Below are 13,553 nucleotides of genomic sequence, written 5' to 3' on the forward strand. Positions count from 1 at the left end.
TCAATATTTGCATAATACATTTCTTTGGACTGATCCCCAAATAGATGCATTTTTAAAACTTTTCTCTCTTAAAGGAGATTTTCCCTTCAGGATGCTTAGATTTCTTTTTGTACTTGTGTATCTACTTTCAGGGTAGATAATCTTTCCAAACTCAGCTTTTTTTTTTTTTTTTTTTTTTTTTTTTAAATAAGGAATTCAGAATGGTTTGATACTCTCTCAGTAGCATAGTGGAATAATTGTGCAACTTCATTGATATCAATGAAAGTGTTGATAGGTATAATTTTTGGCACAATAAGGATATAACTTGCATAAGGAATTCATCCAGGAGAGAAGTTTCAGGCATTCTGCTGCTTTTAATGGAATTGCTTTTTGTTCTAGGTGGCACCCTATTTCACACTACTTACTACCTCCTCCCTGTGTGACTCAGACTTTGAGGGAGAAGCTTCTAAACTATTCATTAAAACAGTCAGATAGAGGTAGATTCTACTTCCAGTCATCTTGAGCTACACCTCAGTTTCAGGTTGGGGAACTACTCCAGACTACCTACCTACAAAGCCCTGGCTGTTCACTAAAGGGAGGTAAGGTGAATTCTACCAATGCAAATAAATGAGATAGATTTCTTGCATCACTTATCCTTCTCTTAAACTGGAGCTCTTACTGTGTGAACTTTTCCTTTCACTTGTTTTAAACAGTTTGCTCAACCGGCCTTTAGAGAGTAGCTCTTTTCCATTGGTAGTTTTTGCAGTTTTTAGATCACACTATTTTTAGCTTTTTTGGCACTTTTATATGTTGGGAAGTATCACGATAATTTATTCAGTTTTTATCGTGGGAGCTTTTATCTGGGGAGTTCTGAGCAAATACGAATCACGTCTCTTAAAAGGAGGAGCTAGACAAGCTCTCACTAGCTTGTTCCTCAACTCAGAAGACTTAATAATTAAACACACAATCTCTATTTTGTTTAGATAATAACTTTAGCAAATTTATTTAAACATGTATTATTCAGTTACTGGTAGCTTTGTTATTCTTGATTTAAGCAATTTGATGCTCATATTGATTTCATAGACAGATGCCAAAAAAACCCCAACAACAACCCCCCAAGAAACAAAAAAAACACCACCCATCTTTCTGTTAATCTAGATCAAGGGGAGTGAAGATGGAGTGGTTTAAAGAATATTTTTTTTCTTTCATTTTCTTTCTGATTTTTCTGCGTGGAGTGCCAAATTCTTCACATAGAATCTGGGGTTCTAACCTAACAGGTGCTTAATTTATGGGGGGCAATATTCAACTTGTGTTTCTTGTTTTAAGACAGAAATATCCCCACCCAAGTCCTGAAAAACCAGTTTTAGAAGTTGTTTGATATGAATAGACCATTTACTTTTAACAGTCTTTTTTTTTTAATTTGGTAAGTTAGCTTGCTTTCCTTTCTTCTCCCAGTTTTGTCTATCATTATTATTTATGAGGCAGTGTTGTAGGAATTGAGTCCAGACTGTTCTTGCTGGTGTTCAGCTAGTAGGAAAGTGTTCTTCAAGGGGGATGGCCTGGATCTACAATGTACACTAATCTTACAAACTTCAAGAATAGAGATTTTGTGGTATTTGCTGGAGTCCATGAAGAAGACCTCCAGACAAATATACTCATTTCACAATGTTTTTTTAAAAATTTGATAACTTGGGCTTGAAAGAATGAAAGCATTTTAAACATTTGCAATAACCCAAAACTTGATTTAGACTTTTATGGTTAGACTGTTATAATGAAGTAGGTTTTTTAAATTGACTTTGAAAGAACAGAAATCAAAATAGTCTTTTTATCCCTCCATATTTATAATCTATACTACAGTATGGCATTTTTTAGGTTGATTTTTACTATATTCCTTCAAATATTTTAAAGACATCTAAATGCCACTGAGTGAGATTTTCTCTTAACTCCCTTTTTAGAAGTCTTTACAAATCAAAACATTTAGTTAAAAGCATAAAAATTCAGTAAAAACATCTATATGTTTCCAAATATTTGGATTTTTATCATTGATAAATAATCCAGGTTTTTGTCTGTTTTTCCATTTTGATTCCATTCTTATATTATTTATTCAAGCTAAATTATAGAATATAAAAATATTAGAAGTGAAAGGGATCTTAGCTATGCTCTTATCCAAATTTCTCATTTTATAGATGAGAACTTAAGGACTAGGGAAATCAAATAATTTGCTTATGAGTTACTGGCAAGGCTGAGACCAGGACTCAGATTTCTCAATTCCTGTCTTTGTTTTTTCTTTCTCATATGATTTGATACCCTATTCTAGACCTATGACTTTTTCAGTGTTATTTGCTCATGGTGAACAAAAATGTCTGGTTGCAAAAATGCAGCAAAGTGAGAAAGTGAGAAAGATACTGGATTTGAAGTCAGGGGACCTGGTGGCTAGTTCCACTTCTGCCCAGAGTTGCCTTCTCTGTGTGGCCTTGGCAAATCATTATGACTGTATGCCCTCAACTTACTCATATATAAAACAAAGGATTTGGACTAGGATTTCTTTTTAAGGTCTCTTCTAACTTTAACATTTTATGATTCTCTAATTCTAAATAAGCAAAATTCCAGCACTGGAAAAGAATTGCAAATCATGTTGAAATCAGAAGTTCCTTAGCATATATTATCTTAATGTATTACTATACTATATAAGACAAGATTATAAAGTAAGGAAATTAACTTTCAATGTGTGACTTGTAGATTCAGTCTTGACACTTTATAGCAGAATTCTGAAAGCCCAAATGTCATGCTGCATTCTGTATGTATGAAGAACTAATTAGCTCCTCAGAGTAGAATTGATATACTATTATTAGATTTTATTATTATTTGCTAACAGGCCTCATAAAGAACATATGTGTGTATATATTATACATAAATATACATATACATATGTATTCATATATATGTATACATTTAATAGTCATATATATGACTATTAAATTGAAAAATTGAATATACAGTAAGTAAAATATGTATTACTGACTATTAGGCCCAAGAATCCCATCTTCACTGAGATTTTTATCTATAAAATGAAAGGACTAGAAGAGATAATCACTATCATCATTTGTTCCTCTAGATCTTACAATAAGGTGATTCTAGATCAGGGTTTCTTAAACTTTTTCCATTTGCAACCCCTTTTCACCTGAGAATTCTTAGGTGATCCAGAATATATAGGAAGATAGAATAGGAATACAAATCAAACATTTATTGATAATAAATCATAATTTCATGACACCTACATTCAGTTATAAGACCTTGTTTTGTAAACCCACAGTTTAAGAAGTTGGGCTCTAAAAAATGCATTAAATGTGGCTAGACCTAAACTTCTAAAAGTCAATAAAAGAATCATTTTCAATTTAAATGTCTTTGAGACAGTATTGAGGAAGTGATATTATATTGTATAGCTAAACATAGAGAACTTATCTTCTGTAAAATGAGTCTAGCTGTTAATTTGAAAAAGTAGAATTCTATTCATATCAAAGCTTGGTATTGCTGGTAGTCAGAAATATGGGGTGGGGTTATCATGAATTCCTAAAGAAAGGTGGGGAATATGCACTTGAAAAGGTCATGCTGAACTTTGACTCTTCTTGGAGCTAGTTGGGCAAGTTTCAAAAGATTTTGAGGACCTGAGAAATACATTAGATTTTTAGATGGTAAGAAACTTGATGGATAAAAGAGATGAATCCTCCTTACCTGATTATTTGTTAATAGATTTTTAAATTTTGAATCCCTTCTCAGCATGGATTTTGGTAAAAAAAGATTGCCTCTGAACTCCAGTTTTCTTTTTCTTTCTTTTTTTTTTATTATGGCTTTTTATTGACAAAACATATGCCTGAGTAACTTTTCAACACTGACCCTTGCAAAAACTTCTGTTCCAATTTTTCCCCTCCTCTCCACCCCCTTCCCTAGATGGCAGGTAGTCCCATACATGTTAAATATGTTAAAGTATATGTTAAATACAATATATGTATACATATTTATACAGTTATCTTGTTGCACAAGAAAAATCAAATTAAGAAAGAAGGTAAAAATAACCTGGGAAGAAAAACAAAAATGCAAGCAAACAATAAGAAAGTGTAAATTTTATGTTGTGGTCCACACTGATTTCCCAGTGTTCTTTTGCTGGATGTAGCTGGTTCTGTTCATTACTGATCAATTGGAACTGATTTGGATCCTCTCACTGTTGAAGTTAGCCACTTCTATCAGAACTGATCCTCATATAGTATTGTTGTTGAAGTGTATCTCCTGGTTCTTCTCATTTCACTTAGCATCATGAATTTCAGTTTTCTTACTTATGAAAATGGGGGTTATTGTGAGGAAAATGCTTTCCAAAAATCAAAGCACAATATAAATTTGTTATTATTATTTGAGGAAATAGAATATGAAAATGATCTTACAGATGATTTTTGAAAATTATTTCCTTTGAATGTATATCTAAAAGTATTCAACAAGTCTTATATGACTTACTAGAAAGAAATTTAATTGGTCTAGATTATTTACTTTTCATTGGTGATTGTTTACATTGTTTCTTATATTATTTGCAGTATTTTCTATGAGGTAACTAAGTGATTGTATACTATTTTATTCTTATCTTCCATGGATTCAATTAAACAAATTAAAAACCTGTTTATTGTATCTATTATATAAAAGGCACAGATAAATACATATAAAGAAAAAACAAAGATATGGTCTGATTCAGACCTGTCTGGTAGCTAAAGTTTGAGACTGGAAGGAAATGGAATAATCCTAGAACATGTAGAGGTAAAACAAGTTTTACGTAGTAGTAGCAAAGAATATTCAATGAGGATATGGTATTGCGTCAACTGGATAGAAATTCCCTGTATCTGTGTTAGTCTGTGTTAGTCTGTTGATTAGAAGCCTGAGGAATTATCCAGTTGACGTCTTAGAGCCTGGACTGTTTGTACTTTGTCCACTAAGAAAATATTGATGGCCTTTATTTTCCACTAGCACCTAAGAAGCTCAATGGCTAGAGTGCTGAGCCTATAGTTAGGAATACCTGAGTTCAAATTGATTTCATATCTATTAGCTATGTAGCCCTGGACAAATTATTTAGATTCTGTCTCAACTTCTTCATCTATAAATAGAGACTATAACAGTTTCTATCTTTTTTTTTTTATTATAACTTTTTTATGACAGTACATATGCCTGTGTAATTTTTTACAACATTATCCCTTGCATTCACTTCTGTTCCGGTTTTTCCCTTCTCTCCCTCTATCTCCTCCCCTAGATGGCAGGCAATCTTATATATGTTAAATATCTTATAATATATTCTAGTTACAATATATGTGCGTAGAACTGAACAGTTTTCTAGTTGCACAGGAAGAATTGGATTCAGAGGTAAAAATAACACAGGAAGAAAAACAAAAATGCAAACAGTTTACACTCATTTCCCAGTGTTCTTTCTCTGGGTGTATCCAATGTCCATCATTGATCAATTGAAACTGAATTAGATCTTCTCTATGTCAAAGAAATCCACTTCCATGAGATTACATCCTCATACAGTATCATTGTTGAAGTATATAATGATCTCCTGGTTCTGCTCATTATACTCATCATCAGTTCATGTAAGTCTCACCAGTCCTCTCTGTATTCATCCTGCTGGTCATTTCTTACAGAACAATAATATTCCATAACATTCATATATCACAATTTACCCAACCATTCTCCAATTGATGGGCATCCTTTCATTTTCCAGCTTCTAGCCACTACAAACAGGGCTGCCACAAACATTCTTGCACATACAGATCTCTTTCCCTTCTTTATGATCCCTTTGGAGTATTAGCCCAGTAGTAACACAGTTGGATCAAAGGGTCTGCACGGTATGATAACTTTTTGGGCATAATTCCAAATTGTTCTCCAGAATGGTTGCATTTGTTCACAACTTCTCCAACAATGCATCAGTATCCCAGTTTTCCTGCATCCCCTCCAACATTCATCCTTATTTTTTCCTGTCATCTTAGCCAATGTGACAGGTGTATAGTGGTATCTCAGAGTTGTCTTAATTTGCATTTCTCTGATCAATAATGATTTGGAACACTCTTTCATGTGAGTGGAAATGGTTTCAATTTCATCATCTGAAAATTGTCTATCTTTTGACCATTTGTTAATCGGAGAATGGCTTGATTTCTTATAAATTATAATCAATTCTCTATATATTTTGGAAATGAGGCCTTTATCAGAATCTTTAAACAGTTTCTATCTTGTACTGTTTATTCTTAAAAAAATTTTTTTCCCTCACCAATATTTTATTTTTCCAACTTCATGTAAAGATGTTTTCAACAATGATTTTAAAAAATATTTTGAATTTAAATTTTTTTCTTTCTTCCTCCCTTTACCATCCTCCTCCCCAAAACAGCAAGCAATCTGATATAAACTATACATGCACAATCATTTTAAACATATTTCCGTATTAGTTATGTTGTGAAAGACAAATCAGAACAAAAGGCAAAAAGCATGAGAAAGAAAAAGCAAACAATAGCCAAAAGGTGAAAATAACATGCTTCCATCCTTATTCAGTCTCCATAGTTCTCTCTCTAAGTGTAAGCATCCTTCATCTCAAATCTATTGGAACTATCTTAGATCATTTCTTAGAAGAGCTAAGTCTATCAGAGCTGATCATTATGCCATCTTTCTGTTACCGTGTACATTGCTGGTTTTGCTCATTTCACGTAGCAGCAGTTCATGCAAGTCTTTCCAGGCTTTTCTGAAATCAGTTTGTTCATCATTTCTTATAGACCAATAATATTCCATATACCATTACATATTCAGCTATTCTGCAATTGATGGACTTCTTACCACAATAAAAAGAATTGTCTTGTAGAGATGGTGTAAAGATCAAATGATATGGGTCTGGAATCAAGAAGACCTGAATTCAAATATCACCTCAGATATTTTTTAGCTGTGATTCTTAGCCAAATCTCTTCACTGCCTCAGTTTCCTCACCTGTAAAATAGGGTTGATAATAACTCTATCTCCCAGGGTTGTTGTTGTAAGGATCAAATGACATAATATTTATAAAGTGTTTATCAAAGAACCTGCTACACAGTAGGTGTTAAATAAATGTTAGCTATTATTAATATTAAATGAGATAACATTTTAAAAACATTGAGCATAGTGCCTGGCACATAGAAGATACTACTTATGTGCTAAATATTGTTATTATTATTAAATTAGAAAATATTTGTTAGCTATTTATCCCAGTGCCTGAGACACAGTAGGTACCAAATAAATACTTTCCCCTTGTCTTTACACCTTTTTGTGTTAGGTAAGCTTTCAGTATGGTTTTAATAACTTAAAAAAAAGTAGCTTAGCCTCTGTGAGACTGGATCATAAAAATGTTTTTTCTATTACACAGTTCCTCTTCAAATAGCTTTTAGGAGAAAGAGAAGAAAATTGGCACATAGAGTGATAATAGAACGTGATAAAATGTGGTGAAGGCAAAGGAAAGACTTGTTAATAGGTTCACTTAATAAAAGAGCTTTCAGTGTAAAGGGGGCTTAGTGGATAGAGTCCCTGCCCTTGAGCCAGGATGGACTCATCTTCCTGAGTTCAATTCTGTCCTCCCACATGAATTAGCTGAGTGACCTTGCTGAAGTCCCTTAATCCTAGTTGCCTTTCCTTATGTGTAAAATGAGCTGGAGAAGGAAATGGCAAGCCACTCCTGTATCTTTGCCAAGAACACTCCAATGGGATCATTGGAGTCCTACAGGACAGAAATAATTGAACAAGGGTAGGTGCTAATGAGTCAAAGACAAAGATCAAACATCCTTTTGACTCAGGGAGCTCCCATTAGAATAAAAGAATGCAACCAATACACAGATAAGTAAATACCAAATATTTACAAGGTAATTTCAAGTGGGGAAAAAACCCTAACAAAAGAATTGGGGCAGGGGTATCTGTGGGATGTAGGGTATAGGGGAGATTGGGAAATACTTTCTATAAAAAGTGATATTTGAGGAAACCAGGTATTATAAGAGTTTTATACAAAGATATAGAGGTAAGAGATGGATTAGTTTGCAAATTAATTTCACTGAAATGAAGAATACATGAAAGAGAATATCATAAAACAGAATTTGAAAGATAGCTGGAAAGTCATAAATTCAGGCAAGTATTTTTTAATTTGATTCTAGAGAAATAGGGAACCATGGAAATTTTTTTGAGTGGAGAGTGTCATGAATAGACCTATATTTTAGAAATATCAATTTGATAGTTGTGTAGTTGAAATTGTGGAGGAGTGAAATTAGACCCAGGGAGACAATTAGAAAATTTTTGACATAGGTCAAGTGAGAGGTGAAAATAATATCCTTCCATCCACATTCAGTCTCCATAGAGCTCTCTTTAGATGCAGATGGCATTTGCCACCCAAAGTTTATTGGAATTGTCTTGGATCACTGAATTGCTGAGAAGAACTATGTCTATTGCAGTTGATTACATAATCTTACTGTTGCTATATATAATGTTTTCCCGATTCTGCTTGCTTCGCTCAGCATCAGTTCACATTAAGTCTTTTCAAGCTATTCTGAAATCAGTCTTTTCATCATTTATTCTGGAACAATGATATTCCTTTACTTTCACAAGCCATAAACTTATTCAGTAATTCTCTAATTGATGGGTATTCATTTATTTTCCAATTCTTTGCCATCACAAAAAGAGCTGCTACAAACATTTTTGTATATGTGCATCTTTTTTTCTTTTATATGATCTTTTTGGGATATTGATCAGTAGAGATACTGCTGGATCAAAGGATGTGCGCAATTTTATAGCCTTTTGGGCATAGTTCCAAATTGCTGTCTAAAATGTTTGGATCAGTCCACAACTCCACCAGCAATACATTACTGGAAGACATTATTCTTAATGAATGGACAAAGAAATGGTGATCCAGTAAAACACATCAGATAGGAGTTAGCAGATAGTCTTGAGGAGAACCAAGAGAATGCAATGTCATGGAAACCAGGGGGGAAATTGTTAAAAGAGAATTTAAATAAAATAAGGACTGAGAAAAGTGTTATAGGAGAATTTGAAATTGGAGAAAACACATATCAGGAGTAGAATAGGTTTTATGAGAAATGTGGTACCTGACATATTTTCAAGGATGATGATAAGAATAGATATTAAACTTATTAGAAATATTTAAGGCCATCCTTTTGTTGTTGTTAAAATTGATCACACATTCTTTTTGTGCTATAATATTAGTTTAAGTGAGAAGTGATAAGGGTCTAAGATATCATGGTAGACATGCATTTGAGTAAAAGATTCAAAGTATATTATGTTCAGATGGAAAAGGATCTGAAAATTAGTTAGTTGTGGAATGGAGGAAGATGAGGAAGAAGTGATAGTTACTAACCAACAGATTATCTATCTGACAGTAAGCAATGAACTGAGAAGTGGTCTATTCACTATTGTCTCAGGGGTTTGATCTGTGGAACTATACTGAGGCCAGAAGCTATCTGATTGAGGAGTGTTCTATTCAGAATCAGACAGATTTGGGCATGGGAATTTCCTAAGGCAGACTCCAAAGCCAGAAGATTCAGGACTATTGTTAGAACAGAAGCCCCCCAAATCAGGGGACCTCAAATGCTATATTACATCACTCTGGCAATTCTCTAAGACATATTATTTAAAGGGGAAATTCTGATAAGATTTCCACACCAGAGAGTTCTCCACATTGATAATATCACAGTTTTGGATGGAAAAAAAAAAAGAACAAAAAAAAAGAAAAAAATTATCTATTAAAAAAAATGTTTAAAGTATTTAGTGCCATTTTTCCTTACAATCAGTAGAAATTATATTTGTTTGATCTTGCTGACCTATGTCTATCACGCTTGGGAACATAGATTCTTCTTCACAAAGACAGCCATCTCAGCCTCACTCATTGGCCGATGTCCAACTGAAATCAGCAGTTGGGTATTTGACTGACTGATGTTTACATTAGCCAGTTGTGAATAGTAATTAGCATTTTGGCAAGTGTTCAGAACATGTCTTTTCATTTTGGTTCCCAGCTGACAAAGAAACTAATTTAGTATTAGCCAGTTAGGATATTAGTTGCAAATCATATATAGTATGGACATTTTCCTGTTCTTTTAGTAAGTTATTTAATTTTCAGGTTTAAACATCATTTTTAGTTAATTGGTAAATGTAAAATTATGTCCCAAATTGTTAAAACACACCAGTATCAATGTCCATGCTCCTAAAAGTGGCTATATCCTCCTTGTTTTCGTTATTGATTATCTATTTCTCTTGGCTCCATCATCGTCTTCATAACTGAGCTCTTTTAGAGATAGTGTAACTTCTGGTATTGCAATAAATTAATAACATCTTCTAGTCTGCTAATTACACCTATTTCTCATTTCCAAGCTAAAATTGGATTTTTCCCTAACCCTAACCCTCATCTTTTCTTCTACTCTCCATAATTACTGTACTTTCTCCTCTACACCCACTTTTCCCACTCCTTTTCTTTGTCTCCTCTCTGATCTCAGTTCCTTCTCTTACTCAATGAAAACTCTTGCTAAAAGAGGGTGGAGAAGAGTGATGGTAGGGTCAAGCCTAATGACAATGTAATGAAAAATTATCCTCAGGAAGATTAGAAAGGTGATGTCCCTAATTTTTTTGAGGGGAGGGAGCAAGAAAATTTAGGAAAATTAGGGCTTAGCAGGTAGGTGACCCAGATAGAAACCAGGTATCCTTACAACTATATTAAAAGGAGCAGGAACTAAGGCTGGTCTAAGAAGCAAATAGAACAATGAGCTTTTGTTAGAATTCTCCCCGGGGAAGGACCCACCCATATTCAAGCAGAGGAGTCACTGAAAAGAATTCCAAAGGAATACCTGTTATGAGGAGAAGCTGAAGAGGACTGGCCCATAGTTGCTAAAATATTAGAGAATTTGAAGTAGATAGAAGTGACTGATAGTATCAAATGCAACTGAAAAGATTGGGGAGTGAGAAGAGAGATTATATCAGAAGAAAGGAATTAAAGAATAGTTTCAGTGGAGAACCAAAGACAAAAGTTAGGCTCCAGAGGGCTCACAAGGGTGTGGGAGTAAGATAACATAAGCAGTGGGTGGAGATTACCTGTTGGAGGGGTTTGTCCATGAATGACATTAGTTGGGAGGGTCAATTTTTTTCTGTCTTCACAGACTCCTATTTGTGAAGTTGTAATATTACCTTTCAGTTCTCACTCTAAGGCCTCTGGGCTTCCAAACATGGAAAGGCCAGTTTTAATATTGTTTTGGCACTAGTCTGTCATACTAAAGATATAGGTGTTGGCATCTGTTTTTATTAGGCCTTTCATCCTTTGGTTCTAGCCTCTGACAGTTAAGTTGCTGTGTGTCCATGGGAAAGCCACCTACCATCCTGCTTGCTCGCTCATCCATCCTTCCTTCGTTCCTTCGTTCCTTTCTCTCCCTCTCTCTCTCTCTGTCTCTCTCTCTCAAAAATCAAGGTTTCCTGTTATAAGGTATACACTTAGTTTGAAAATTTTTAAATTTAAAAATGACAACTCTTTATCTGAATTTGGGAAACAAAAATTCCTGTATGAGAACAATTTATTATCCAGATTAATATAGAGTTTTCCCTACAAAGCAAAACAAAAATAAAAAATAAAACATTCTACTCTGATTTTACATTATAGTTTTGAAGTTTTGCAAGGGGGAGCCCAAACTATAATAAGTTCCATCAAGATGGAAAAGGTCTGAAGACTAGCCCAGTGAAATTATATGAGATATGTTTATCTGCTATTCAAGAACTATGCAAGCTAAACAACAACAATGAGCATTTATATAGTACTTTACGTTTATGTAGCACCTTATATGCATTATTTAATGTATTTGCAAAAATCCTGTGAGGTAGATTAGTTCCCATTTCATAGATGAGAAAATAGGCTGAGAGGGATTGTTACTTATCCTAGATCACGCAGTTTAACAGTATTAGAGACAGAATTTGAACTCAGGTCCTGACACCTAGCTAGCTACCTAAGTATGATGATTCTTATCACTAGAAGGTTGGTCAACAATTAATTACTTTCAGCACCATCACATCTCATGAAATAGACAGAAAGTACAAAATGAACCTCAGTTCTTTAAGAAGATAAGGTAAAATCCAAATGATCTCATTTCTAAAATAAATAGAGAATTGACTCAAATTTATAATAGTTTAAGCTATTCTCCAATTGATAAATTTTTAAATGATATGAACAGAAAATTTTCAGATGAAGAAATTGAAACTATTTGTAGCCACATGAAAAGATGTTCCAAATTACTATTGATTAGAGAAATGCAAATTAAGACAACTCTGAGATACTACTACACACCTGTCAGATTGGCTAAGATAATGACGAATGTGTTGGTGGAATTGTGAATGGATTCAACCATTCTGGAGAACAATTTGGAACTATGCTCAAAAACTTATCAAACTGTGCATACCCTTTGATCCAGCAATGTTTCTACTGAGATTACATCACAAAGAGATCTTAAAGGAGAGAAAGGGACCCACATGTGCAAAAATGTTTGTGGCTGCCCTCTTTGTAGTGGCAAGAAACTGGAAACTGAATGGATGCTCATCAATTGGAGAATGTCTGAATAAATTGTGATACATAAATGTTATGGAATATTATTGTTCTGTAAGAAATGATCAGAAAAATGATTTCAGAGAGACCTGGAAAGACCTATATGAACTGATGCTAAGTGAAATGAGCAGAACTAGGAGATCATTTTACATGGCAACAATAAGAGTATACAACGATCAATTCTGATGGACGTGGCCCTCTTCAACAATATGATTCAAACCAGTTTTACTTGTTCAGTGATGAAGAGAGCCATCTACACCCAGTAAGAAGACTGTGGGAACTGAGTGTGGATCACAACATAGCATTCTCATTCTATCTGTTGTTATTTGCTTGCATTTTGTTTTCTTTCTCAGTTTTTCTCTTTCTTCCTTCTTGATCTGATTTTTCTTGTGCAATAAAATAACTGTATAAATATGTATACATATATTGGATCTAACATGTATTTCAACATATTTAACATTTATTGGATTATCTGCCATCTGGGGGTGGGGGAAAGGAGGGGAAAATTTGGAACAAAAGGTTTTGCAAGGGTCAATGTTGGAAAAATTACCCATGCATATGCTTTGTAAAATAAACAGCTTTAATAAAAAAAATTTTTTTTAAAAAAGAAGATAAGTAAAGTGACTAAATAAACCTCAAACCAAACTAAACCAACCAGCCAAACAAAACCAAAGGTCAGGGATACAGAGAATTATACAGTTCTCAGGCCCCCTGTAGTTTTTCTAATTTAATTGTTCAAATTTTTATCATATGATCTTAGTCCAATGACCAATATTGACATAATAATGATAAACTGGGCCATATCTGTACTGATACTCTTTCTTCTTATGTAACCATGGAATCTCTAATTTGAAAAGAATCATAACAGATTTAGCACCCAAAATGCCCTTTAGAGGTCATTGACTTCAGCATGCATATAAAAAGAAAGTATTCTATAATTTATCTCTAGAGTAAT

General features: G+C 33.8%; 1 protein-coding gene across 6 annotated transcripts in view; it reads left to right on the forward strand.

Annotated features, from left to right (window-relative positions):
* The first annotated feature begins 301 nt into the window (after positions 1–301).
* Positions 302–13,553, forward strand: part of SCEL (sciellin) — a 142,432-nt gene continuing 129,180 nt past the window's right edge. For 2 of the 6 annotated variants that reach the window (XM_051983951.1, XM_051983953.1), the window contains exon 1: positions 305–578. The gene's annotated coding sequence lies outside the window, so the exon portion shown is untranslated. Of the gene's footprint in view, positions 579–13,553 lie in introns of all 6 variants that reach the window. The other 4 variants (XM_051983952.1, XM_051983955.1, XM_051983954.1 and 1 more) reach the window with 3 other exon arrangements.

This window comes from Antechinus flavipes, chromosome 3 (genome assembly GCF_016432865.1).
Source record: "Antechinus flavipes isolate AdamAnt ecotype Samford, QLD, Australia chromosome 3, AdamAnt_v2, whole genome shotgun sequence".
Lineage (NCBI taxonomy): Eukaryota > Metazoa > Chordata > Mammalia > Dasyuromorphia > Dasyuridae > Antechinus > Antechinus flavipes.